General features: G+C 37.1%; 2 non-coding genes across 2 annotated transcripts; one reads left to right on the plus strand and one right to left on the minus strand.

The window, feature by feature from the left end:
- Positions 1–14,681: 14,681 nt before the first annotated feature.
- LOC125995575 (small nucleolar RNA SNORA51) lies at positions 14,682–14,814 on the minus strand. The gene has a single exon (XR_007491074.1). It is a non-coding gene; the product is annotated as a small nucleolar RNA SNORA51 (small nucleolar RNA).
- A 183-nt stretch (positions 14,815–14,997) lies between these two features.
- LOC125995470 (U1 spliceosomal RNA) lies at positions 14,998–15,159 on the plus strand. Its single transcript, XR_007490991.1, has one exon. It is a non-coding gene; the product is annotated as a U1 spliceosomal RNA (small nuclear RNA).
- The last annotated feature ends 12,226 nt before the right edge of the window (positions 15,160–27,385 follow it).

The following is a 27,385-nucleotide window of genomic DNA, read 5'->3' on the forward strand; positions in this document are numbered from 1 at the left end:
TGTGAAAACACCCATCCTGATGGGCTTGCTTGGGCTGCAAGCACATATCCCTACACTTGCTCAGCTAGAACTAATCCCAAAATTTAGTGTCCTTAAACAGACCTCAGTGAAATAAAAATGTTATGCTAAATTATTCAATGCTTAAATCATGTCTTTATTTGTATTAAAAGTTAAATACTTTTATTAGGGAATTGTGTGAAATAGGAATAACTAGGGAGAGGAGAAAAAGGCCGGGCAATTAGGAAAAGAAAAATTTCCCTGACAGGTTTAGGGCATTTTTCTTGCACTCAGCCAACCCAGGTTCAATCCCCAGCATTCCATATGGTCCCCTAAGTCTGCTAGGAGCGATTTCTGAGCACAGAGCCAGGAATAACCTCTTAGTGTCTCTGGTTGTGGCCCAAAAACAACAGCAACAACTAATTTCCAAGAATGAGGATGAATGCAAGGTTGCAGGGCCAGACCTGATAAATGGTCAAAACAAGAGCCCTGTCTTGAATTCCCTGCCTATCTCGGCTTAATATCCTGCAGGCCTTTTAACATCCTACTAGCATCAAGTTCAACCACAAGATACAAAGTATGCCCAAGACATGCCTAGAACTTACAATAAAAGAGTATTCCCAGGCATAGAGATGAAAAGTACCCACTCTCGCGTTACAAAAATATGAAAGAAGGTAGCAGCCTCTCTTCATTGGCAACTCAGTCAATGACACTCCCGCTTGCTCAAAGCTTTCCTCTTGTTTTCTCCCTTGCCAATCCCTTTGAAATAAAATTGCTCAGACCCAGGGAACTACCTCTCAATCTCGTTTTCAGTCTTTAGTTACCAGAAACTAAAAGGCCTCCCTTCTACAATAGTGCTTGGACATTGTCTGGACATTTTTGTCTGTATTTTGATTTCCTCACTTAGCAAATAAAGTTCATTTCATTATATTGGGTGTTCAGTTACATTATTATTTTTAAAGTATAATATATAATAAAAACCAGTAACACTTCTGAATTTTCCACTGTTTCTTACATACTGGATTTTTCTTTTGTCTGGTATACTTTCAGCTACCTTCTCCTCTCTCCCCTAACTCAATTTTCTCAGTACAAAAGGTGTACTAAAAATTCTTCCAATTAGTCCCCCGTGCCTGCCAGGAGCTATTTCTGAGCAGACAGCCAGGAGTAACCCCTGAGCATCGCTGGGTGTGCCCCCCCCAAAAAAAATTCTTCCAATTAAAACAAATACACCCTTCTTAAAACTATCTCCCCTTCCTTTCTAGGTGCCACATTTTACTTCTTCAGTTTTCTTTCTTCCGTCCCTTGTTTGCCATAATTTTTCCTTAAAGTTTTTACATTGGCTCTGAATATTAAATAATTGTGCAACTTATTATCCACCAAGACAAATATTAATTAAAAATATTTTTCTCTCTAAGTAAGTCACTATTAAAAGAATATTGATTTCTTTCTGTCTAATTATCTTGGGAGGATACTGTGTTTTATTGATATCATGTGTTACATAGACCTTTGTCAACTTCCTGGAGAATTTAGCTACATTTTTATACTTGTGCATAAGAAAACAACCCTGTCTCAAATCTGTTTTCAAGTAAGTTTAGTTTTCTTTTATACTTCTATTTGGACACAATTTCACAATTACACAAACATTGTAAGAATTGAACAAATAATCTTCATTTTCACCCATATAAGTTGTAGCTTGATGCTATTCACCTTCTTTGTTTAAGGTTCTCAAGGGAAGCAAACAAGTAGGACATATGCACGTCTTTCCCTTGTATATCATATCTATAGTTGACTCCAACTTCCTTCTATACAGTCAAAAAAATCTGCATTTAACTTTTGACTTTCCCAAAACCTCATTAAAGTCATCTTCTGAAATCCAAAATAGATTTCAAAATAAGATACTCAGGTTTTTGAGCATCACCCTAAATGTAAGCTGGGTTCGCACACAGGGATTCAACCAACCTCAAATATCACTTTATCTGAAAATGGAATATGAAACCTGTGAAGAAAAACAAAAGTCCTCATAGGAGGACCATGATGTTTAAAATATCTTGTTCAGGGGTCAACTGAGAGGTTGAGAGGTTACTTAACAAATTGGCTTCAATTGTGGTGGATGATAATGATAAAATCTGTAGTTCAAGCAAACATTCTGAATTCAGGTAAAAATTCAATTTACAGTATTGAGACTTGACATAAAACTGAACTGGACATTTAGATCATCTCTGAGTTGCACTTTTTCTTTATTTTTGGTAGGGGCAATACCCAGTTGTATTCAGAATTTATGCCTAACTCTATGCTCAGCTATCACACCTGGCGACGCTGGTGGGACATACCTGGTGCCTAGGATTAGACTTGGGTTGGATGTCTGCAAGGCAAACACCTTACTCACTATACCTATATATTTCAGGAATAAAGAAAATTTATTCTTGAAAAAAATCTAAAATAACTCTTTGCTCTCCAATATCTTAACTGAATGACAACATCTGTATAATCTGGTTTACCTAAAATCTACTAAAATATCAGAGCGATTGCAGAGTTGCTAGGGCATTTGCCTTGCACGTGACCTACCCAGGTTCAAACCCTGGCATCTCACATGGTCTCCCGAATCTACCAAGAGTAATTTCTGAACACAGAGACAGGAGTAACCCCTGAATGCCACCAGTTGTGGCTTCAAAACCAAAACCAACCAACTCCCAAAAAAAAATCATTAAAATCACTTCATACCAAGTAAATAAGGATTTCATCAACTAGAAGCCAAGCTGACACACAAAATTAAATCACACCAAAAATGTTATATCATGCTACTACCTCATTCACCAATATTAATCAGATTTCCTCAATTTTCTCAATAGCAATTATAAAAGATATTACTGGACAATTCTAAAATCAGAGAAGTATTTAAAAATCAGAAGCTACCACTAAGACATTTTAAATTCAAAAATAGTTGAGGTTCTAATTATTCTAATCTAGGCAATAAAAAGTTGGTACTTGCCTAATAAATTTGTCCATTACAAATTTAACTTTTGATTTTCAAAATCCCCAAATCTAAAGATTTTACCCATTCTCATATGCTACAAAATGTTGTTTTTCTCTCTTCTTTTTGATGTTGTGCTGGTCCATGTGCTGAGATTAGGGGTAGTGCTCAGGAACTACTTCTTTTTTTTTGTAGGGGGGTTGGTTTAGGTCACACCCGGAAGTGCTCAGGAATTACTCCTGGCTCTACACTCAGAAATCGCTCCTGGCAGGCTCAGGGACCATATGGGATGCCAGGATTCGAACCACTGTCCTTCTGCATGCAAGGCAAATGCCTTACCTTTATGCTAGCTCTCCGGCCCCCAGGGCCTATGGTACTTCTGATGCTCTGCTTAGAAGTCATTTCTGACAGTGTTCAGGGGACTACAGGAAGTGCTGATAATGGAAATGGAGTCAAATGAATGCAATGCAAGTGCTTTAACACCTGCACTTTATCTCCATTCCAGTAATTTATTATTCTACTTCTTCTAATTCTCTACTTCTCCTGGCCCCACTTGTTTAACACACAACTATGTTCAGATTTCTCCCAGCTGCAAGCCAAAACTACCCTACCTTTCTTATTTTTCTTCTCTATCTACTTCTCAATTATTGTATGACCAACACTGTTGGTTGCCTGCCACGATCCATCATCTACCTTCCCCTGTTCCTAAATTGACTATCCCCAATTTTGTTTAGTTTCCCAGCAAAGGTTGACCCCATCTCATTCTAAAGAGCAGAGTTAGGAGGGAATGAATTGTAATTAACTTGTGAGCTGGAATACGTAAAGTAAAGGCAATGCTTTGTGAGTGATATTTTCTAGCCCTTCCATTTTATGTGTGTTACTTTAATGCATTGTCTTCCTACAATTCTATATGCTTGCAGAGTCTTTTCAAAGACTACCTTGTAGCTTCAGCTAAGATAGATGTACTATTTCGAACAGAAAAGCTTTTAAGATTCATACATAATTTATAGAAAAGATTTTATAATAAAGTGATTTAGGCATTCTCATTATCAAGAAACATTAATGAAGTAAGTAAGTATAGTCTGGACTTGACTTTAAGAAAAAAGGGACTGTCAAAATACCTTGGAGGTTAATGTACTCACAATTCCTTTTGTTTGATAGCTCAATGTTACCAGTAGATGTCGCTATAGACAAACATTAGCATAGAATAACTTTGAAGGGAGAAAGGTAAAAGATTTCTTCAATATCTTATCATAGGCTTCTCTTACTTTAAAGAAAACAGAATAGAAGTCTAATAAATATTTGATAAGTAAATTAATGAAAAAATTAATGCATTAAATGTTCTATATCTTAACCATTGTGATTTACAAAGTTATCCATAGTTGAGTTTTAGACATCCAATGTTTCAGAAACAATTCCACCACCAGTGTCAACCTCCCTCTAAAAATGTTCCCAGTGGGGCCCGGAGAGATAGCACAGCGGTGTTTGCCTTGCAAGTAGCCGATCCAGGACCAAAGGTGGTTGGTTCGAATCCCGGTGTCCCATATGGTCCCCGGTGCCTGCCAGGAGCTCTTTCTGAGCAGACAGCCAGGAGTAACCCCTGAGCACCACCGGGTGTGGCCCAAAAGCCAAAAAAAAAAAAAAAATGTTCCCAGTGGGGCTGGAGCGATAACACAGCGGTAGGGCTTTTGCCTTGCATGCGGCTGACCCAGGATGGTCCTGGGTTCGATCCCTGACATCCCATATGGTCCCCCCGAGCCAGGAGCAATTTCTGAGCGCATAGCCAGGAGTAACCCCTGAGCGTCACCAGGTGTGGCCCCCAAATTAACCAATCAATCAATCAATAAAATGTTCCCAGAGTCAGTCCAATGCCACCACACCAAAATCCAGCCCATCCGTATAACAGACCTTTTAAATTTTGGTTGTTAAAGTTTGGGTCTCATTATTTAATTGTTGTTGACTTTGGCTTAGATATCTAATTCAGTCCTTTCTTTTGTTGTTTTTTTGTTTGTTTTTGGGTTTCATTCCTTTCTTAACACCACTAATACACCTGAAACTCCTTGGCCTCTGTCCCCCACCATCGGCCTTTCATATTTTCATATATATCTTTCTCTTCTGCCACTCACTTTTTTTCATTCTCCTCACTATATTCTGGGGCCTAAAGTTTTCTCAACAACCCCCAATAAACCATTGCATTCCCTCATGCAGTTATTCTAAATACCACATATAAGTGATATCATCCTGTATTTCTGCCTTACTTCATTTAACATAATATCTTCCAGTTCCATTCATGTTGCAGCAAATTGTATGATGACATCATTCCTTACTATGTAAGGAATTAAAATATGTAGTATTCCACTGTGTATAGGTAGCCCATCTTCATGGTCAACTCATCTGTTATTGGACATCTAGGTTGATTTTAGTGCTTATTTATTGGACTGAGTACTGCAATAAATAGCTGTGTGCATATATCCTTTTTGGATGAGTGTTTTTCTGTCCTGATGATAGATACCCAAAAGCAGGATTGCTGGGTTATATGGCAGTTCAATTCCGAGTTTACTCAGAACCCTCCATATTGTTTTCCATAGAAATTGATCAAAGCATTCCATCAGCAGTGAATGGAAAGTTCCTTTTTTCACTACATCTCTACCAACATAAATTGTTCCCAATATTTTAAATATATTCCATCCTCAATGATGTAAGATGATATCTTGATTTAGACTTTCATAATGATAAGTGATGATGAACATTTTTTTCATGTGCCTGTTGGTCATCTGTTGATCTTACTCAGAGAGGTATCTGTTCATTTCTTCTCCCCATTTTTAATTTTTGAGTTGTTTTGTTTTGTTTTTAGTTTTTTGTGGGGTTAACCTTTGTGAGTTTTTTGGATATCCTTAGATATTAACCCTTAATCTGAAGTGTTGAATGAAAATACTTTCTCCCACTCAGTTATCTTTTAGTTTGTGTTGTATTTCTTTATTCATACAGAAACTTGTTAGTAAGATTTGATTCCATTTATTCAGATTTGAGTCTCTACCCTTGCTATTGGTATCCTATTATAAAAAATTCCTTTGAGGTTTAAGAATTGGAATAATATGCTTATGTTTTTCTTAATGTACTTTAAGGAGTCAGGTCTGATCTAATGATCTTTGATCCACTTTGAGTTGACTTTTGTATAGGGAGTGAGATATGGATATCTTTAATTTCATACATGTGATTATCCAGTTGTCCCTGTACCATTTGCTGAAAAAGCTGTCTTTATTCCATTTCAGGTTCTTCACTCCTTTGTCCAAGATTAATTGATCATATACTTGGGAGTTTGTCACTGAATATTCTATTCTGACCCATTGGTCTGAAAGTCTGTCTTTGTTCCAATACCATGCTGTTTTTATCACTTATGACTTTGTAGTACAGCTTCAAGTTAGGTAATAAGATACCACCCAATTTTTTGTTTTTCAGTATTGATTTGGCTAAGCTAGGTCTTTTAATAATTCCACACAAACTTTATAATTGATATATAATTTATAAGTCATTAAAGAATGTCTAAATTTGGATAGGGATTACATTGAGTCTATAATAGTAGTTTATGTAAGATGGTCATTTTTATCACATTGATACTTCTCATCCATGAACATGGAATATTTTTCCATTTCCTTCTAAAGAGTTTTGAAGTCTTCCTGGTAATAGTCCCCTCACTTCTTTTGTTAAGTTGATTCCTAGGTACTTGATGGATTTTGACACTATTTTAAGTGGGATAGACTCTTTGATCTATTTCTACTCTGACACAGTTGTATAAAGGAATGCAATAAATTTCTGTGTATTAACTTTGTAGGTGGCCACTTGATATTAGTTTATGGTTTCTAGGAGCTTTTTGGTGGACTCTTTAGGGTCTTTAATGTATATTATCCTATCATCTGCAAATAGAGAGAGTTTGATTGCTTCTTTCCAATTTGGATCCCTTTGATTTCTTTCTCTTGCCTGATTGCTATTGCTAGAACTTCTAATACTATATTGAATAAGAGAGGAGACAATGGTCATCCTTGACTTGTGCCTGACCTCATGGGGAATGCTTTCAGTTTTTCATCATTAAGAATAATATTGGTGGAGGCCAGAGAGATAGCATTAGGGTAGGCCATTTGCCTTGCATGCAGAAGGACGATGGTTTGAATCCTGGCACCCCATATGATCCCCCGAGCCTGCCAGGAGCGATTTTTAATGCAGGGCCAGGAGTAACCCCCGAGCACTGCCGGGTGTAACCCAAAAACCAAAAATAAATAAATAAATAAACAAAAAAGATTGGCTATGCACTTTCTATAGGTTGTTGTTACTATCTTGAGGAAGGTTTCTTCCACACCTATTTTGCTGTGGGTTTTTATCATGAATAAGTGTTAGATCTTGTCAAATGCCTTCTCTGTATTGATCAATATAATCATATGAGTTTTATATTTTCTTTTACAGATGTGGTATATGATGTTAATTGATTTGTATATATTGAACAATTTCTATATACCAGGGATGAAACCCATTTGATCATGATGTACAAATTTTTTGATGTGCTGTTGGATTCAGTTTGCTAAGTTTTTGTTGAGGATTTTTGCATCAATGTTCAGTGAGATTGATCTTTAGTTTCTTCCTTGGTAGTATTTTTATCAGCTTGGGGAATTAGCATAATGTTAGCTTCATAAAATGTATTGAGGGTTCCCATGTCTTTGATATTTTGGAATAATTTAAGGATCAATGATAGTAATTCTTTTCTGAATCTTTGGTAAAGATCATCCATAAACGTATCTGGTCCTGAACTTTTTTTCTTGGGGAGATTCCTAATTATTGTTTCAATTTCCTTGCTTGTGATTGGCCTGTTTAGACTATCTACTTCCTCCTTATTTAGTTTTGGTAGATTTTATGTTTCCAAAAATCTGTCCATATCTTCTAGGGTCTCTGTTATTGTTCAGAATGAGTTCTCATGATGTCTTGGAATTCTGGAGGTTCTTTTGTAATTTCTCCCCATTCATTTCTGATCCAATTTGTTTTGAGTGCTCTCTCCTTTTTTTCCTCATGAGCTGTCTATCTTGTTTATCTTTCACAAAACCAGCTCCTGGTTTCATTGATTCTTTTTGTATTTTTTCTTGGTTTCTATATCATTAATTTCTGCTTTGGTTTTTATTATTTCTTTTCTTCTACTTGTGTTTTGGCTCCTTTTTTTCTGAGTTTTCTGATATTTAAGGTGTGCCTTTAAGTTGTTGACTTTATCTTTATCTTCTTTCCTTATCTAGGCCTGCATCACTGAGTTTTGCTTTAACTACTGCTTTTGCGATGTCCCATAGATTTTGGTATCTTTTTTCTTCATTATTATTAGTTTCAAGAAATCTCTTTATTTCTTTCCTTGATTATTTTTGCTCCCACTGTTATTAAGCAGCATGTTATTTAGTCTCCAGGTTGTTAGTTTTTTTCTACATCTTTTTTATAATCAATTTCTATCACTGTGGCATTGTGGTCTAATACGATGAATTTTTTTAAGTTAGCCTTATGTCCTATAATGTCATCTAGCCTGGAGAATGTTCCATGTGCACTTAATAAGAGTATATATTTAGTTTTCTGAGGAAGGAAAGTACCGTATAAATCCATTAGTCCAGCTCTTCTAGTTTCTCACTTAGGGCTCTTATGCTCTTCCTGATGTTCTACTAGTGGATCTATCTAGTGGAGAGAGTGACATGTTGAAATTTTCCAATACTATCACATTTCCCTTCCATTGTTTCTCTAGATTTATGACCAAAGCCTTACATACTTTCGTGACCCAATATTTTGCATAGAAATGTTGATTAGAATTTGTACTTCATGGACTATTATTCCCCTGATGAATAAGTCATGGCCATCCTTGTCTCTAATTACTTTCTTGAGGTTGAATGCAATTTGGTCTAATAAAATTATAGCTGTCTCAGCTTGTTTGTTGTTTTCTCGTGACTTGTGTAATTGTCTTCCATCCTTTTACTCTGAGCCTGTTCTATATTAAGATTTTGTTTTGTTTGTTTTTTTGGGTTACAAACCCAGCAGAGCTCAGGGGTTACTCCTGACTCTATGCTCAGAAATTGCTCCTGGCAGACGCGGGGGACCATATGGGATGCCGGGATTTGAACTACCATCCTTCTGCATGCAAGGCAAATGCCTTTACCTCCATGCTATCTCTCCGGCCCCTATACTGAGATTTTGTATGTGTTTCCTGTAGTCAACAAATGGTTGGGTTTTGTGTCCTGATCCAACCCGCTACTCTGTGCCTTTTGATGGGAGAGTTTTTTTTTCCATTGACATTTAAAGAAATTATTGACAAAAAAGGGCTGTTGTGCTATTATATTGTTTAGGGTTGTTGCTGTAACAATTGGTTATTTGATTTATATAAGTGACCTTTCAGTATTTTATTTAGAGTCAGTTTGGTTATCACGAACTTTGCAAGTTCTTTTTTGTCTGAGAATTTATTTTTTTTTTGCTCCCTCCCACATCAATGAGAGCTTTGCTATGTAGTGGACTCTATGTTAAAAACTTTTTTCATTCAGTAATTTGATTATGTCAGTCCACTCTTTTCTTGCCTGGACTGTTTTGTATGGGAGATCTGGCATAATTTTATGTTCTTTCTTTTATATATATGGTTATTCTTCTCTCTTATTACTTTAAGAAGTCCATCCCTCTCTTTGGTTTATGCCATTTTGAAACATCAATGCATTTTTGCCTGAGTTTTAGTCTGATAGGTATGTCAGAAGCAAAGCCTTAGGATTTGCAAAATAAAAATGATCTTTATCATAATTATGCTTACAAAAGAAAAGTAAAATATAATATTTGATTGAAAAATCAGGAGAATGAATATAGAAGCATCTTTAGATATTTATTTGCATTCATATATATATACACATAAATATATATATATATGCATATCTGTAAAATGACCAGGTAACTCTGAGATCTAAAGGATGATTCTATTAAGTGGATCTTACCAATGTATCACATATAGCAGCACTGTCAGGAAACATAAATAGATAAATTCAATGCACCTGAGACCTGTACTATGTCAGGGATTAGGGTTTAGGAATGCTCTTTAGGAAAGAATTGTAAAGACACAGAGAGAGAAAGAGACTTGTAAGTGAAAAAGGCAAGCAAGAATAAAAAAAAGTAAAGTCTAGTCTTGAATACAACTGTGTTCTTTTATTGTTGTTTTGTTTGGGGGCCATACCATGCTGTGCTCAAAGCTTACTAATGTGCTACAAACTAACCCATTTAGAACACAGGGCAATTCCGCAGGAAGCAAGATCTAATAACACCATGAAAGAAGACCACAAAAGTTCAAAGTCCTTTTTCCATGGCAATAACTCTAACCTGCAGAGTTCTAGATCATGGCAATGTAAAGGAAACCATATAATTTCTTCTGCAGTGCCATTAAGGGTTCTCCTCTACCACTGAGGAAACCCACATTCTTTCTTAAATACACTTTCTTTTTCTCACCCCTTTTACTAAAAATGTGTTTACTTCACTATTCAGCATTTTCTAAACTGCTTTCATTTAGGTGGAGGACATACCTAGTGGTGCTCAGGGCTTACTCCTAATTCAGTGTTTAGGGGTCACTCATGGGAAACCCTATGTGTTACTGGAGATTGAACTGAAGTTAGCCACATATAAGGCTAGCTTTGTGCTAGCTCTCCAACCCTGAAAGTTTTTCTGTGAGAATGGAAAAAAAAAAAAACTAGGAAAGAAAGTGGATAAATATTGAGACGAAATTTTTTTATTTCCCAAAAGTTCATAAATTTGTCTCAGCCTGAGAACCATAACTAACCCCCAAATTTAAGTTGTAGGGGCCATCCCCTGTGCTACTCTGATCAAGTGCATGTCAAATGCAGCTTGACAGCTACCTAGCTTGGCTGGCAGGACTTGAATGCTTACAGGTACTCCTGCAGATATTTCCCAGTTCTGATTTTCTAGGAAAGCGTAAATCACATCTTAGCATGGCTGATGGTCCACCTGAGAGCAGTTCTAAGGAATGAGGAAGGTAAAATTAGTACAACCTTGACATTCAAGTTCAGAGTAGCTGACATTCAATGCAACAGCAATGGGTATCTGGGTTGAGCTGTATAGTCTACTAAGAGATTCTATGAAGACTAAATGAAATCACTGTAGTGACCTTGTGAGAATTATCAAGAATCAGTAGCTTAACTCCTTTTTAAAAGAAAAATAATTAATTTTAAAGACCACAGCTAACTTTAAAAAAGTTACATAAGTCTGACTTCTCAAGTGGGAAATAGCTGCAGAATTTAAGTTCATTTTAGAGAGTGCCTTCTCTCCTGGACAGGTACCAACCACGTGGTCACCTGACTTCACATTGACTGAAAATAAATAGAAAGTCATGAGTGAGGACACAGGATTGAGGCCTCCCTATCCAAGTGAGAAAAAAGGGAGGATGCCCTTTTTTTGGTGTAGTAGAATCTTGATTTTTCTGGACCATATTTTCTTCCTGGTATGAAATTAATGAAGGATACTACACTTGGCTGGAAATTTCCAGTAATTGTGATCAAATCTCAACCTCCCATCTAGTTTTTCAGGAATTAAGTGCAAAATATTGGCCAGATTCATTAAGGAGAGGTTGACTCAACAAAGTTGACTGCCAAGTCTCCTCCATTTCAACATTCTAATCGAGTGAGTGAGATGAGACAAGTCAAAGGATATCAAGCATTGGATTTATTGTTCTTGTCTTATAAACATAGTTATTTAGAAGAATCTCTGAACCTGGATCTTATCTCAACCCTCATTCAGATTTAGGAAAATTAAAGGGAGGCTTGGAAGATACACAATTTACTAGAAGACTATATCTCTGTGCTGGGTGGTAAGTTTTGCCTTTATTTTAAAAAGGATATGAGGATGCTAAAGATCCCCTGGTGGTTTGAATCTAGATGGTCAACTTGTAGGTTTTCAATGTTCTGGAGAATGTATTTTATAGTATTTTTATTTTAAAAACATACATTCTGCCCTCTTTCAAAAATGATGTTTAAAAAATTAAATAACAGAGAGGTGTAAGATTGAAATGGCAGGGCCCAGAGAGATAGCACAGCGACGTTTGCCTTGCAAGCAGCCGATCCAGGACCAAAGGTGGTTGGTTCGAATCCCAGTGTCCCATATGGTCCCCCGTGCCTGCCAGGAGCTATTTCTGAGCAGACGGCCAGGAGTAACCCCTGAACACCGCCGGGTGTGACCCAAAAACCAAAAAAAAAAAAAAAAAGATTGAAATGGCAGACTGAAGTCCACAACTTATAGTCCTAGCTCCTAAGTAGTATAATAGATTATTTATAATGTAATTATCATGTGATTGTTATATGTATAGTAATTATATGATAATTAATATGATCTTCTATATATGTGTAGAAATGGAAAATTGTTTTATTTTATTTTTTGGTTTTTAGACCCCACCCGGTGGTGCTCAGGGGTTACTCCTGGCTATCTGCTCAGAAATAGCTCCTGGCAGGCACGGGGGTGGGGGGGTGGGGGGGGGGGGACCATATGGGACGCCAGGATTCAAACCAACCTCCTTAGGTCCTGGATTGGCTGCTTGCAAGGGAAACGCTGCTGTGCCATCTCTACGGCCCCAAATTGTTTTATTTTTATAAAAATGAAATCATAATAGGCATGTTGTCCTGCAACTTCTGTTCAAACATTGTATCATGAAAAATGTCCACGTAAGAACACAAAAATGTACCTCATTCATCTGATAGCACAAGTGGACTTGGAATTTCACTGGTCATACAGAATATGTCTAGCATATGTGAGACCCTGAGTTTAAGACCCCAGCATGACACGCCTAACCCCATTATTCTGAGTCTGACCCTATTTTAAAGAAAAAGAACACACATATATTAAAAACCAATAAAATATTAATTTGAATCTTAAATTTAATTATTTGTGTTATGTATATGTGAATAGGATGGAAGTACAATTTTGTCAACTTGGAACAATTATTGTAACTTAGTATTATAAACTAATTATGGAGGTTACAATTATACATGCTCTTTTCTTTTTAATTACATATGTAGTTTCAACTCTTCTAACTTTGGTATCCTGCCTATCTAATGTATCCTTATGATACATTTTTTTTACTCTAGAGATTTTATAACAGTACAGTGAAAAGATAGTACAGAAGCTAAAGTTGTATGCCTTGTACTTAGAGTTCAATTCTTAGCACTCCTGACTCTGCACTCAGAAATTACTTTAGGCAGGCTTGGAGGATCAAATGGGATGCCAGGAATCAAACTCCAATTGGCCACATGTAAAGCAAATGCCCTAATGACTGATTTATCACTCTAGCTCTTCTGGGAAATTCTGAGCCAAATAGAACAAAAAAGTTCTCTGACCTTCTGGTTAAGAATTATCCTTTGAGAAGAAAGGAGAGATTCCACTAGATTAAAGATAAAATGCCCCCACCTGTTAGTCACATGGGAATTGTAATAAACCAAGACTCTACTTTTCTTCCTATCAACAAGTCAGCCAATTTGTGACTTACCTACAAGGAATTTGGACATTTACTAGGGAATTTAGCAATCTAAGTGTATTTCTTTATGTTTAGAAACCATAAAAATAAATAGAAATTATAATTAAGCATTTATTCCCACAAAGAAAAAAGTGTTAATTGAGCTGTTTAATTATAATTTAGACACAGTATAGCAAGGGGTCTCAAATTCGCGGCCCATAGGCCGCAATCAGCCCTCAGTACAACATTTTGTGGCCCTACCCTAGAGGAATCTTTTGTTTTGTTTTGTTTTGTTTTGTTTTGTTTTAGTTGTTTGGGTCACACCCCCCAATGTTCAAGGCTTACTACTGACTTTGCACTCAAGGATCACCCCGACTTTGCCTCCTACGGCCCCCAGGTAAATTGAGTTTGAGACTCCTGCTTCAGAGTTTTGTCTCTTTATATTTTTATATTGGCATACCAATATGACCACAGAAAATGTACGCTCCTTACCAGTCATTTACTGATCTTCTATATTGCTAAGAAAAGAAAAATTAGTTACACCAGAATAAGGAAAGTTTGACTTAAATAAGTAACATCTACATGAAATAGAAAGAATGGTGGGTGAAAGAATTAGAGGATGTTATTTCTGTAAGTACACAAAGTCTGAAATTTCTCTAACCAAAGACTTGTCTATCCTTTTTAAGCTATCATTCTAGGACAAACCACTTTTCCGGCTGTTTGCTTCTCATTTAGGATGAGTTTCTCTTCCTTTTTTTTTTTAAATTCTAGAATGTTCTGTGCTTACTGATAATACTTTATAGCCTTTCTCTCCTACTGATCAATGAGCTTCCAGAAAAAATAAAAATCACCAATAAAGTGACATTCATTCTGGTGCATCTCCACAGAGAATTTCCAGCAGCCAAGAGAAAAAGGCACTATAGGGAATCAAGAATAGGCAAATTGAAGTCGCATTATTACTTTACACACACTAGGATGGTTGTAATAAAAAATTAAGATAATAACAAGTGTTGGTAACAATGTGGAGCAAATAAAACTCCCCTATAATATTGTGGGGTTATAAAATGATGTAGCTACTATGGAACAGTTTGATAAAAAAAATTTTAACAGAAATTAAATAAATAAAACAGACTCACTCTTCAGTATGTAGCAAAAAGAATTGAAAAAAATACTTCTTCATACTGATATGTAGTATATACAAAGTAATCACAAGATTTTTTTTGTCCCCCAATTTACAATACAGATCAGGCAATGGGCCTGGGTTGAGGTGTATATGGGGTACATTTACTGTACCTCCTCTTTCTATACAGTCAGTGTAAAGAACACAACCTGTGGTAAGAATTGGGAGGCCTCACAAGATTAAAGTCCAAAATTTATCAAAAAATAGAGAGAAGAAATGAAAAAAATCTCTGTAAGACCAACAGATGATTAACAGACACATGAAAAATGCCCATCATCACTTATCATTAGGAAAATATAGATAAAAATTATATCTTAAACAAGTAGAATGGCACAAATCAAAAATACTGGGTGCATACTTACCTGGCAGGGGAGATACCATGATCACGAAGGTGGTTTCCCCAAGGCCAGGCTCACCCGTTGCACTCCGGGTGTGCTGACCCCTGCGATTTCCCCAAATGTGGGAAACTCGACTGCATAATTTGTGGTAGTGGGGACTGCGTTCGCGCTCTCCCCTGGGAAAAAAATACTGGGAGCAATCTGTGTTGGTGAGGATGTGGTTAAGGGAAATTCTCATCTATCTTTGTGGTGGAAGGTTGTCTGGTTCATCCCCTATAGGAAACAGCATAAAGGTTTTCAATAAACTCAGAATCAAGCTGCCTATGACCCAGTAATTCTACTTTTGAGTATCTGTCCCCAGGACATAAAAACACTCATCTAAAAGGACATATGCACATCACTGTTAATTGCAGCACTCACTACTTAAAGTTGGAATCAAGATCAATGTCTAACAATAGATGAGTGTGGTTCATGAAGATGTGATACACATATAATTTGGAATACTACGTAGCTGTGAGGAAGGATTTAATTATGCAATTTATTGCAATATGGATGGAACTAGAAGATACCATGTTAAATAAAGTAACCCAGAAGGATAAAAACAGGATGATATTACTTATATGTGGTATTTAGAATAACTGCATGAAGGAATGCAATGGTTTAAATGAGAGTTATCTAGAACACTCTGGCCCTAGCCTAGACTATAGTGAGGAGAATTAAAAAAATTAGAATGGAGGAAGCAACAGACAGATGTGAAATAACAGGACATGGGGGTTAAGGGAATTCAGGTACATTGGTGTTGTTAAGAAAGGACTGAGTTAAATATTCCAAGACAGAGGTCAACAACAATGAAATCATGAGACCCAAACTTTAGCAACCAAAATTTTAAAAGGACCTGTTATGCTCACAGGTTGGGGCTAGGGTTGGTGGTATGGGATTGACTCTAGGAATATTTTTGGAGGGAAATTGACACTGGTAATGGAATTGGTCTTGAAACTGTATGACTAAAACTCAACTATGAATATGTTTGTAAGTCACAATGTTTTAAATAAAATATTTTTAAAATAAGAGTGAAGACACAGAAGGAAAATAGTACTATGAGTGTGTGTGTGTGTGTGTGTATGTACAAGCATGTGTGTGAAAGGAGAGTGTGTGAGAGAGAAGATATGAATCTTCTTATCTGAATATGAATTCCTAGATCCAGTTATGCCTAAAGAAAAAATACCCTTTGAATTTATTATTTCATGTACTGGATTATTTTTCACAGAGATAGTCTGAACTAGATATCTTACCAGAGACATAGAATTCTAATTGATCTAATTTCATTTCATTTAAATATGTATTAAATGTATAGACCATCTATTTAAATATAAATGGTAGTCTGTTTTAGGGATATGAAGTTGAGAAAGATTATTCCCCCTTCCCTTTTTTGTTGAGAAAGATTATTTCTTTATAAATGAAATGTTTGAAAACTTTTTGTTTTGGTTTTAGGGCCACACCTGGTGACGCTCAGGGGTTACTCCTTGCTATGCACTCAGAAATCACTTCTGGCTTGAGAGATCATATGGGACGCCGGGGGATCGAACCACTGTCCATCCTAGGCTAGTTCAGGCAAAGCAGATGCCTTACTGCTTGTGCCACTGCTCCAGCCCAGAAAACTTTTATTTTTGTTAGCATTTTGATATATTTATGCTTTCTCCCTTTTGTTCATGAAGGTTCAGAGCATTCTCTTAGCTATAAGTAAACACAAGTCAAGTATAAAAAAATCTATAGAACAGGCAATAAAATGTGCATGTTTACACACAGCATTTAGTCTCCTAAATGTTTAATTTCAGAAAAAAGAGTGTAATACAATTGATCTGCAAAAACAAATTTGTTGTGAGCTTGAAATGAAAAGACATTTGAATCCTTGTGGGAGGGAGATGGGTGCACTGATGTAGCTATGGTGTTGTAATTATGTATATGGACAATCAACATTAAGAGTATTATGAACTATAGTCTGTCAATCAATAAAACTGTTTTAAAAAGATGAAAAATACTCTAGGCCCCATTATACTGTGCCATAGAAGATATGTACACTTTCTACTTTAATTATTATACCAAGTTAAACAGCAATGTATATGTAATTACATATTATATACATGTATATATACTACATATGCATGCATATGTACACTACATACATGTATATGTAATTGCATATGTATATTACTGTATATGTAATCTTAATTTTCTCACCTTCCTTCTTATTAAAATAACCAAATTAAAGTATGGCAATGTCACCAAAAAAATAAGAGAAAAGCAAAAGAATGTTTGTGTGTTTCTATGCATATGCAATAAGGAGAAAGCACAAATATATCAAATAGGGAGTTAAAAAATAAACTAAAAAATTTGAAGTCATGATTAAGAGAAAGCATAATTTCTGTGGTGCTTTTGCCCAAACTCTTCTCTGATATATTCACATGCCAGGCAGAAAGCCTTAAAATCAATAACTATGTATTAAATTAAAAAATGGGTTGAGGAAGCTCAGAAGGTTATTAGAGAACATGAGAGGAAAAATTAAAGGAAGGCCTTAGTGAAGGATGATGCCAGGGCAGGACATTAAGGTTTATGGGAGCACACTCCAGGCCTAAAATGATATTGGTAGCTGACAGGAAAAGGGCAAAACCAGGCCACACTGGAACCAATGACTCATGGTACAAAAGGGAGCTTTAGTGAAAAGCAGATGGTACAGAGGCAATGAGCTGTATGGGCCAGGGTCAAAAATCAACAGCCCAAAGGCTAAATAAACTGACAGAAGTGTTTGTGTTTAACCTATTCAGGATCTTAAACATTGGAAATTCTTATAAAAGTTCAGATTTCTGGCTTCTCTTGAAAACTCAGATCTGGCAGCAGTGTCCACATTCTCACATGCAGGAATTGGCTGGAGCTGAGGAGCCTTCAAAGAGCATACCCTCTTGAGTTCACTTCCAGTGTTCGTTCATCCAGGCCAAGTTACTCATTTTTGTGAAACCCTGGGATCTAGAAGCATCTGAGCTTCTGACAAAGATAGAGATGCATGAATGGCATGATAGTTACAAGCCCATTTAGTGTTCCTTCCTCTGTGCCTCTTGACTTTTTATTTATTTATATATATTTTATATATATATATATTTATTTATTTATTTTTGGTTTTTGGGCTACACCCGGCGATGCTCAGGGGTTACTCCTGGCTGTCCGCTCAGAAATAGCTCCTGGCAGGCACGGGGGACCATATGGGACACCAGAATTCGAACCAACCACCTTTGGTTCTGGATCGGCTGCTTGTAAGGCAAACGCCACTGTGCTATCTTGATTGCTCTTACTACTTTTCCCAATCTTTTGCAATTCAGTCTATTCTCAGCAAAATTCTATGTAAGAATTACCCAAAAATTATAACAAAGAAAAAGAACTCAAAATTAAGCCTTTGTTCGAAAACTATGAAACAAAAAGAGGAAATATGTTTTACCACAATTTTACCCAAAGAATTCCCATAGAGCTGCATAAATTCAAGGTATTAGAAGGAAAAGTCATGGATTATTTCCATTCTATTTTCTTTTACTCCAACCCCAAAATTTCTAGAACTATAGTCTCTTTAAAGACTTTGGCATGAGTATTTTTGCTATCGTCTTTCTCTAGTATTTTCAGAAACTTAACACATGCTGGATGTGACAGGTGTGGTTCTATTTTAATATGGGTGGAAGTCCAGCAGCCAACTATTCCAGAAGTGCTTTGGGGATTGTATCAGAGCATCAAGTGAGTAGAAGTGCCTAAATAGCAGCCATTTAGGTATAAGTCTGCCAAGTATGGATCTCCTTCTATCCAGTTAACTCCTGTAAGCATTGAGTAACTAAGAACAAAAAAAAAAAGTCAGCACCTGTTCCAGCTTTGGCAAGAACCTAAAATAGTGTAATCATTTCTCATGAAGGCCAAACTTCACCATTAGCAACTGCTGGCTTCCTTATCAAACATCAATTTCTTTCCTTTCTTCCTCCCTCCCTCCCTCCCTCCCTTCCTTCCTTCCTTCCTTCCTTCCTCCTTCCCTCCCTCCCTCCCTTCCTTTCTTCCTTCCTTCCTTTCTTCCTTCCTTCCTTCCTTCCTCCCTCCCTCCCTCCCTCCCTTCCTTCCTTCCTTCCTTCCTCCTTCCCTCCCTTCCTTCCTTCCTTTCTTTCTTCCTTTTTTCCTTCCTTCCTTCCTTCCTTTCTTCCTTCCCTTTTTCATTCCTTCCTTCCTTTGCAAGTTGTCAATAGTGAAGTTAACTAAATAAAGTAAATCTTAGAAACCCAAAGTTTTTCTTTAAACCTCACCTATAGAAACATGACCCTCTTTTATTTTTTTACCTGGAATAACCATTATAATTATATATCTTGCATTTGTGATGGATCTATAATGTTATCATTACATATATATTGGAAATAGTAATAATTTTAACAGTTTCTTTAGGAACTAAAAAGGAAGATAATTTATACTGAAGAACGTCATGAGAAATTTAAAAAAGTAATTCAAGTTCCTTTATTTTCAATTACCACACATAAATAATAAAGCACCACTTAACAGAAAAAAAGTAGTGACTTTGGTAAATTTGAGGTATTGTTTCCAAAATAATTTGAGTGATTAAATTCGCATTTTGTAAGGAGGTCTTCATGTTCCTACTCTGTACCCACCAAGAAGTGATTAATATACTGTTCTTCTAAAAAAAAAAATAGATGACCAGGGCATTGCGTATACCTTAATATCTAATATCTTAGTTTCCTTCTCTGCAAAAGTAAGAGCTGTGGGAAAATATGCAGCCTGACTTTACTCTACTGACCTCTATGTAACCCTGGGATATAAATCTCTCTCTCAAAATAATGCTTAAAATTGTAAGGAAATAACAAAAGCTCGTTGTTAACTGGTTGTATCTATTAATCACAAAGAGTAGAAACAGACCTTGCTGTTGTTAAAAAAAAAAACAAAACAGATAAAGGAACCCTGGAGATTTAAGAAAAAGCTATAGGACACACTTAAAAAAGAGCAGGAGATGTTTGAAACAAGCCAGCTCTATAGACTCATTCTACTCTCAAACGATATGTAAGTCGAGCTGTAAAATACTATGGGTACACTGGCCCACACAGCAGAAAGCTGGCCATCTTGGGAGGAGAGAGTGGACCAAGCCCCACACTGCAGAAGCCATATTTGCTGCCTCCATTATCCAGAATCACCATTTTCCTGATGACTTTGCTTCATCATAACTGACACTTTACAATATTCCCTGTGAGGTTTACCAATCTGACCACACTTCAAGTATGCTGCTCTTTGGACTGATACCACCAGGGTTTTTTTAGAGTGTGGGCACCCTCCCCACTTCCAACTCATATCTTCCTTCTTCTAAGAGGTCTGCCAGGTGAGTACATGCCCCTAAAAGTCACACTATCAGTAATATTGCTTTGAACTTCTGGAAAATTTCACTTGTTTGGTGCTGAGATTCTCTAAAGGAACACCCCCACTTTAACAGAATGGAGAGTAAGAGCAGACTAAGCTAACAAACCTCTAACAATAAGAGCAGACTAAACCTTCTGCCACTGGAGATGCAATAATTTTCACAAATATGTTTGCTACTCTACTTTTTTCTTCCTTCCTTCCTCTTTCTTTAAACTTTATTGATTGATTGATTTATTGGTTGTTTTCTGGGCCACACCCAATGGTGCTCAGGGGTTACTCCTGGCTCTGCACTCAGAAATCACTCCTAGCAGGCTGGGGGCCATATGGGATGCCAGGAATTGAACTGGGTCCCTCCCAGGTTGGCCACATGCAAGGCAAACACCCTACCACTGTGCTATCACTCCAGCCTCCTTCCTTTCTTCCTTCCTTCCTTCCTTCCTTCCTTCCTTCCTTCCTTCCTTCCTTCCTTCCTTCCTTCCTTTCTCTTTCTTTTTCTTTCTTTCTTTCATTCCTTTTATATCTTTTTCTTTCTTTCTTTCTTTCTTTCTTTCTTTCTTTCTTTTTTGGGCCACACCCGTTTGACGCTCAGGGGTTACTCCTGGCTATGTGCTCAGAAATCGCCCCTGGCTTGGGGGGACCATATGGGACGCCGGGGGATCGAACCGCGGTCCTTCCTTGGCTAGCGCTTGCAAGGCAGACACCTTACCTCCAGCGCCACCTTCCCGGCCCCCTTTTTCTTTCTTTCATTCCTTTTATATCTTTTTCTTTCTTTTCTTTCCTTCTTTCTTTCTCTTTCTTTCCTTCTTTCTTTCCTTCTTTCTTTCTTTCTTCTTCCTTTCTTTCTTTCTTTCTATTCTTTCTTCTTTCTTTCCTTCCTTCCTTCCTTCCTTCCTTCCTTCCTTCCTTCCTTCCTTCCTTCCTTCCTTCCTTCCTTCCTTCCTTCCTTCCTTCCTTCTTTCTTTCTTTCTTTCTTTCTTTCTTTCTTTCTTTCTTTCTTTCTTTCTTTCTTTCTTTCTTTCTTTCTTTCTTTCTTTCTTTCTTTCTTTCTTTCTCTTTTTTTTTGTTTTTTGGGCCACACCCGGCGTTGCTCAGAGGTTACTCCTGGCTGTCTACTCAGAAATAGCTCCTGGCAGGCACGGGGGATCATATGGGACACCGGGATTCGAACCAACCACCTTTGGTCCTGGATCGGCTGCTTGCAAGGCAAATGCCGCTGTGCTATCTCTCCGGGCCCTCTTTCTTTCTTTCTTTCTTTCTTTCTTTCTTTCTTTCTTTCTTTCTTTCTTTCTTTCTTTCTTTCTTTCTTTCTTTCTTTCTTCTTCCTTCCTTCCTTCCTTCCTCCTTCCTTCCTTCCTTCCTTCCTTCCTTCCTTCCTTCCTTCCTTCCTTCCTTCTTTCTTTCTTTCTTTCTTTCTTTCTTTCTTTCTCTTTTTTTTTGTCTTTTGGGCCACACCCGGCGTTGCTCAGAGGTTACTCCTGGCTGTCTGCTCAGAAATAGCTCCTGGCAGGCACGGGGGATCATATGGGACACCGGGATTCGAACCAACCACCTTTGGTCCTGGATCGGCTGCTTGCAAGGCAAATGCCGCTGTGCTATCTCTCCGGGCCCTTTCTTTCTTTCTTTCTTCTTTCTTTCTTTCTTTCTTTCTTTCTTTCTTTCTTTCTTTCTTTCTTTCTTTTCTTTCTTTCTTTCTTTCTTTCTTTCCTTTCTTTCTTTCTTTTCTTTCTTTCTTTCTTTCTTTCTTCTTTCTTTCTTTCTTTCTTTCTTTCTTTCTTTCTTCTCTTTCTTTCTTCATTCCTTCCTTCCTTCCTTCCTTCCTTTCTTTCTTTCTTTCATTCCTTCATTTTTCTTTCTTTCTTTCTTTCTTTTCTTTCTTTCTTTCTTTCTTTCTTTCTTTCTTTCTTTCTTTCTTTCTTTCTTTCTTTCTTTCTTTCTTTCTTTCTTTCTTTCTTTCTTTCTTTCTTTCTTGATTGTTTGTTTGGGTCATACCTGGCAGCACTCAGGAGTTACTCCTGAATCTGCGCTCAGAAGTTGCTCCAGGCTGGCTTGGGCGACCATATGGGATGCTGGGATTTGAACCAGGTTCGTCCTGTGTTGGCTGCATGCAAGGCAAATGCCTTACTGCTGTGCTATCACTCTGGCCCCTTTTCTTTCTTTCTTTTTTCTTTCTTCTTTCTTTCATTCATTCTTTCTTTCTTTCTTTTTTCTTTCTATTTTCTTTCTTTTTTCTTTCTTTATTTTCTTCTTTTTTCTTTTCTTCCTTTCTTTTCCTCTTCCATTTTATTTTTCTTTTATTTTTTTCAATAACTGCTTTTACTTATCTGGAAGCAAATGTATTATGTTCAACTATAGCAACAATGTGATGCATTTTCTTTAAATAAGAAAATGAAAAAATAAAAAGAGAAGAAATTAGGGAATTAAGGTCAAGGCTGGGGGATCTTTTTAATGCCAAGGACCATTTGTTTCCTGATTACAGGTGATACAAAGTTATAAATTTAAAATTTTGATTCACTTAATATACATTTATATTGCCATGAAATATGCTCGTAGGCTTAATTTTGAGCCTCACCTGTGCAAATATAGACCATGAAATGAATACTCCTCACTCCTGCTCTAGATAATAGAAATAAAAGGCATTATCTTTGAGTTGAGTAGGCTTGACTATTTGGGGTTATTGTAAATTTTTGCTGATCTGGGCAGGGGTAGCAAGAGAGAGATTATATGGTTTGGGACTTATGCTCACTTATTGGCCAAGGGAGGGACATTTTGAATGCATCAGAACGCCCTCTCCCCTTAACTCTCCCTCTCCTCCCTGTAAACGCCTCCCCCAATCCTTCCTAACACCAATTTTAGCTGTTGCTACCAGAAGGGAATAGGCAAAATCACCACCTGTCATTGAACCTGATGTCAGGAATCTGGCCTCTGTATCCCCTTGAAGGTATCAATGACATGAGTTTGAGGCTAGAAACAGATACAAACTATGAATAGACATGAATATAAACCCTGGATCAAAGTTATGGCACCAACAGAGAAGAGGCAGGCAGGAGCCAGAGAAAGCAGATGACAAGAGAAAGCACTTGGAACTCTGAGGGTTGAGCAGCTGTATTTTCTTCATCCAGCCGACTGCACGGAGAATGTACCACATGGTCAGTGGAATGGAATGCAGAGCAGACATTAGCCGTTTTAGAAGCACATAGAAACCTGAGACAAGTTGACTGTAGTCAGATATATATCAGGACAATTTCTTTCATTTAAGTCTAACTCTTTGTGATGTCTGAAAGATTAAAGATACTGGGTCAGAGGGGCATATCAACCAAGCCAGAGAATCAGGTCCTAATCATATATTTAAGTGATCCAGGGAAGTTATCTGAGACCAGAAGAAACTACCCTATTCCCTTTCTTGACTTGGGCTTATCAACTTGGCTCAGAGAGGGGTCTTATTTGGGTCAGAAGCTGGTTGCACCAACTAATTCACTCAGTCTGAAATACATATTTTTCACTTTTTTTTTTTTTTTTTTTTTTTGGTTGTTGGGCCACACCCGGCGGTGCTCAGGGTTTACTCCTGGCTGTCTGCTCAGAAATAGCTCCTGGCAGGCACGGGGGACCATATGGGACACCGGGATTCGAACCAACCACCTTAGGTCCTGGATCGGCTGCTTGCAAGGCAAGCACCGCTGTGCTATCTCTCCGGGCCCTCTTTCTTCTTTTTTTATGTTGTTGTTTTTGAGCCACAGCTGACTTTGCTCAGGACTTGCTCCTGACTCTGCACTCAGGGATCAAACCCAGTTGGCTTGTGAGACCAGATAAGATGCCTGGGATAGAACTCGGGCCAGCTGCAAGCTGCACTATCTCTCCAGGTTCTTTTTTTTTTTCTTCTTCTTCTTCACATTTTCAACTGTTTTTTATTTTTTCTTTTATTAAGTTCACATGATTTACAATACTGTTAATAATAATAACTTCACACATACATTATTCTAACATCCCACCCACCACCAGAGTGCCTATTCCCATCATCAATGTTTTTGTGACTCCTTCCATTTCCTTCCCTCACTACATAAGTTCAGTTATATAGACCGATTGATTCTTCAGTGTGTTGCCTTTGGCCATTTGTTTCATCTTTACATTTTTTAAAAAATATTTTATATATAAGAAAGATCATTCTGTATTTGTATTTTGGGCTGTTTCCAAACCTTGAATATTCCAAGAGAATGTTGCAAGGAATGTATAAAAACAAATGTTTATGTTTGTTTGTTTGTTTGTTTTTACAAATTTTGGCTGTGGATCTTTGAGGTAGATGCTGAGAACTAAAACAAGTAAAAGTGGAAGCTCAATTCTTAGGGTTTTTTTTTTTTAATTGTTCATATGATTTCTCAAAGAGGTTGATTCTGCTCACATTCCCACCAAAAGTGGATGAGGATTTCTTTTTATCCACATTAATACCAGCAGTCTTTGTTTTTTTGCTATTTTTTATGTATCCTGATTTCAATAGTATGAGGTAATATTTCACTGTTGTTTTGCTCTGCATGACCTTGATGATAAGTCACAGATAACATTTTTTCCAGATACCTTTAGTTATCTGTATATCTTCTTAAAGAAGTGTCTGTTTCTTTTAAAAACTTTTATAAATATATCTGGGAATGAAATCTATCTCTATTCATAATAGCTATCTATATTTTAAAAATCTAATGTCTAAAACACACAGAAATGGATACTCCCCACAGGAATCAGCATAACAAACAAATTCATAAGCACAGTAGATTTATTAAATCTATTTATTATAATCAAAGCCAAATAAACATGTACAAGGCAGTAAGTTAAAATAAAGTTATAGTAGACTTAAAGAGGTTGTAGAGGACCTTGACATACCTAAGAAATAACGTTTTCCAATTAAGTTTAAGACTATAAATATTCAAAATGTATAAAGATAACAAGAGTTAACTAACCCGTCTACCAATAATCTAGTTCCTAATTAATCATTCAAATACCCTCTACACCAAATCTTGGGGGACTGCTTCATTCATTTATTTTTGGTACCCCCAAATAGTTCTGAACTTATACAAAGCACTAATTCAATTAAAATGCTATTTTGTGGACGTTAGGCTGGGAAAGTATTGTGAGTGCTGCCTGTGTCTGTCTGTCTCCTGTCCTGTCACCTGAACCTATTGGGAGTTGGCCAAAAAGAGGCTCCAGCAGAGCACGGCTGCTTCGCTTCGTTACACGGCTGCACGCTCTTTCTAAGGAAAGAACGCCATGGCAACAAGAAGAAAAAAATCACACTCAGAACTGTGCTGTATTACTGAAGCACAGCATTTCTCCCCAGACTGTTTTCTCTGCTGCATGCTAGGGCCTAGATTTTATCCGTGTGAGACTTCAACCACAGAAGACACACCTTCCTTGGAGGCAAGTCAACTCACCCATGAAGAACGGAGCCAGAGGAGCATGTCCACGTACATCATTTAGCCAATGAATACCACCACAACACATAACACGTAGAAAAACCCACAATACAAGTGTGACAATGGGGAAACAACGCAGGCCAGCATCAGACATAGAGAATGAAGATGACAATTCTGATGGCCAGAAAACGACCAACCAACTAATCAATCTCTCAGATAAGGAGTTTAGACGAGCAATACGGAAGAAAATCAAAGAACTCAAAGAAACCATGGATCGAGTTGAACAGAACACTAATAAGAACCAAGAAAATATGAAGACAGAAATCCCAATACTCCAAACTGAAATAACAGGTCAAATAACAGGCCTGAAAAACTCAGTAAACGAATTGAATGACAAAATGTATAAGCTCTACACCAGGGTAACAGAAGCTGAGAATAGAATGGGTGCTGTGGAAGATGAGATAAATAACAAATCCATACAGCAGGAGAGATTGGGGAAAAAGCTTAAAGCAAATGAAAAGACAATGGAAAAATTAGTCAAAGAATGGGAACAGATGAAAATAGAACTTTATGATAAACTCAACAGAAACAACTTAAGAATCATTGGAGTCCCAGAGACCCAGGAAGAAAATTTCCAGGAAGAATCAACGGTCAAGAACATCATTAAAGAGAAATTTCCAGAGCTAAAGGATATATGCAATCAAATCCTGCATGCCCGAAGAATACCAAACAAAAGAGACCCCAGAAAAAATACCCCAAGACACATCCTAGTCACAATGACGAATCCCACAGATAGAGACAGAATTCTGAAAGCAGCAAGATCAAAAAGGGAAATTACATTCAAGGGAGCATCCTTGAGATTTACAGCAGACCTGTCACCAGAAACACTCAAGGCCAGAAAGCAGTGGTGGGACATAGTGAAAAAACTCAATGAAATGAATGCTTCACCTAAAATACTCTGCCCAGCAAAACTCACTTTCTGGTTTGATGGAAGAATACATGGTTTCACAGACAAAAAACAGCTCAGAAACTTAACAGACTCAAAACCAGCCTTAAGAGAAAAACTGAAAGACCTAATTTAAGACAAGACTGACCAAAAGACACACCAAATTTTGATATAGACGGCATTAAATCCCAGGACAATTATTTCTCTCAATGTCAATGGACAAAATGCACCAGTTAAGAGACACAGGGTGGCTAAATGGATCAGAAAACTCAATCCAACCTTCTGCTGCCTACAAGAAATGCACTTGAATAGTCAGAACAAACATAGACTCAAAATAAAAGGCTGGAGGAAAATTATCCAAGCAAACAACACCCATAAAAAAGCTAGAGTGGCCATACTAATATCAGATAATGCACACTTTATACTCAGGAAGGTTGTAAGGGACAAAGATGGACATTTTATATTAATGAAGGGGTATATAGAGCAGGAAGAAATCACTCTCCTAAACACATATGCACCAAATGAGGGTCCAGCAAAATACTTAATACCATTGTTGACAAATCTGAAAAATAATATTAATAACAACGCAACAATTGTGAGGACCTCAACACGGCTTTGTCAAC

The sequence above is a fragment of the Suncus etruscus genome, chromosome 17 (assembly GCF_024139225.1).
Source record: "Suncus etruscus isolate mSunEtr1 chromosome 17, mSunEtr1.pri.cur, whole genome shotgun sequence".
Lineage (NCBI taxonomy): Eukaryota > Metazoa > Chordata > Mammalia > Eulipotyphla > Soricidae > Suncus > Suncus etruscus.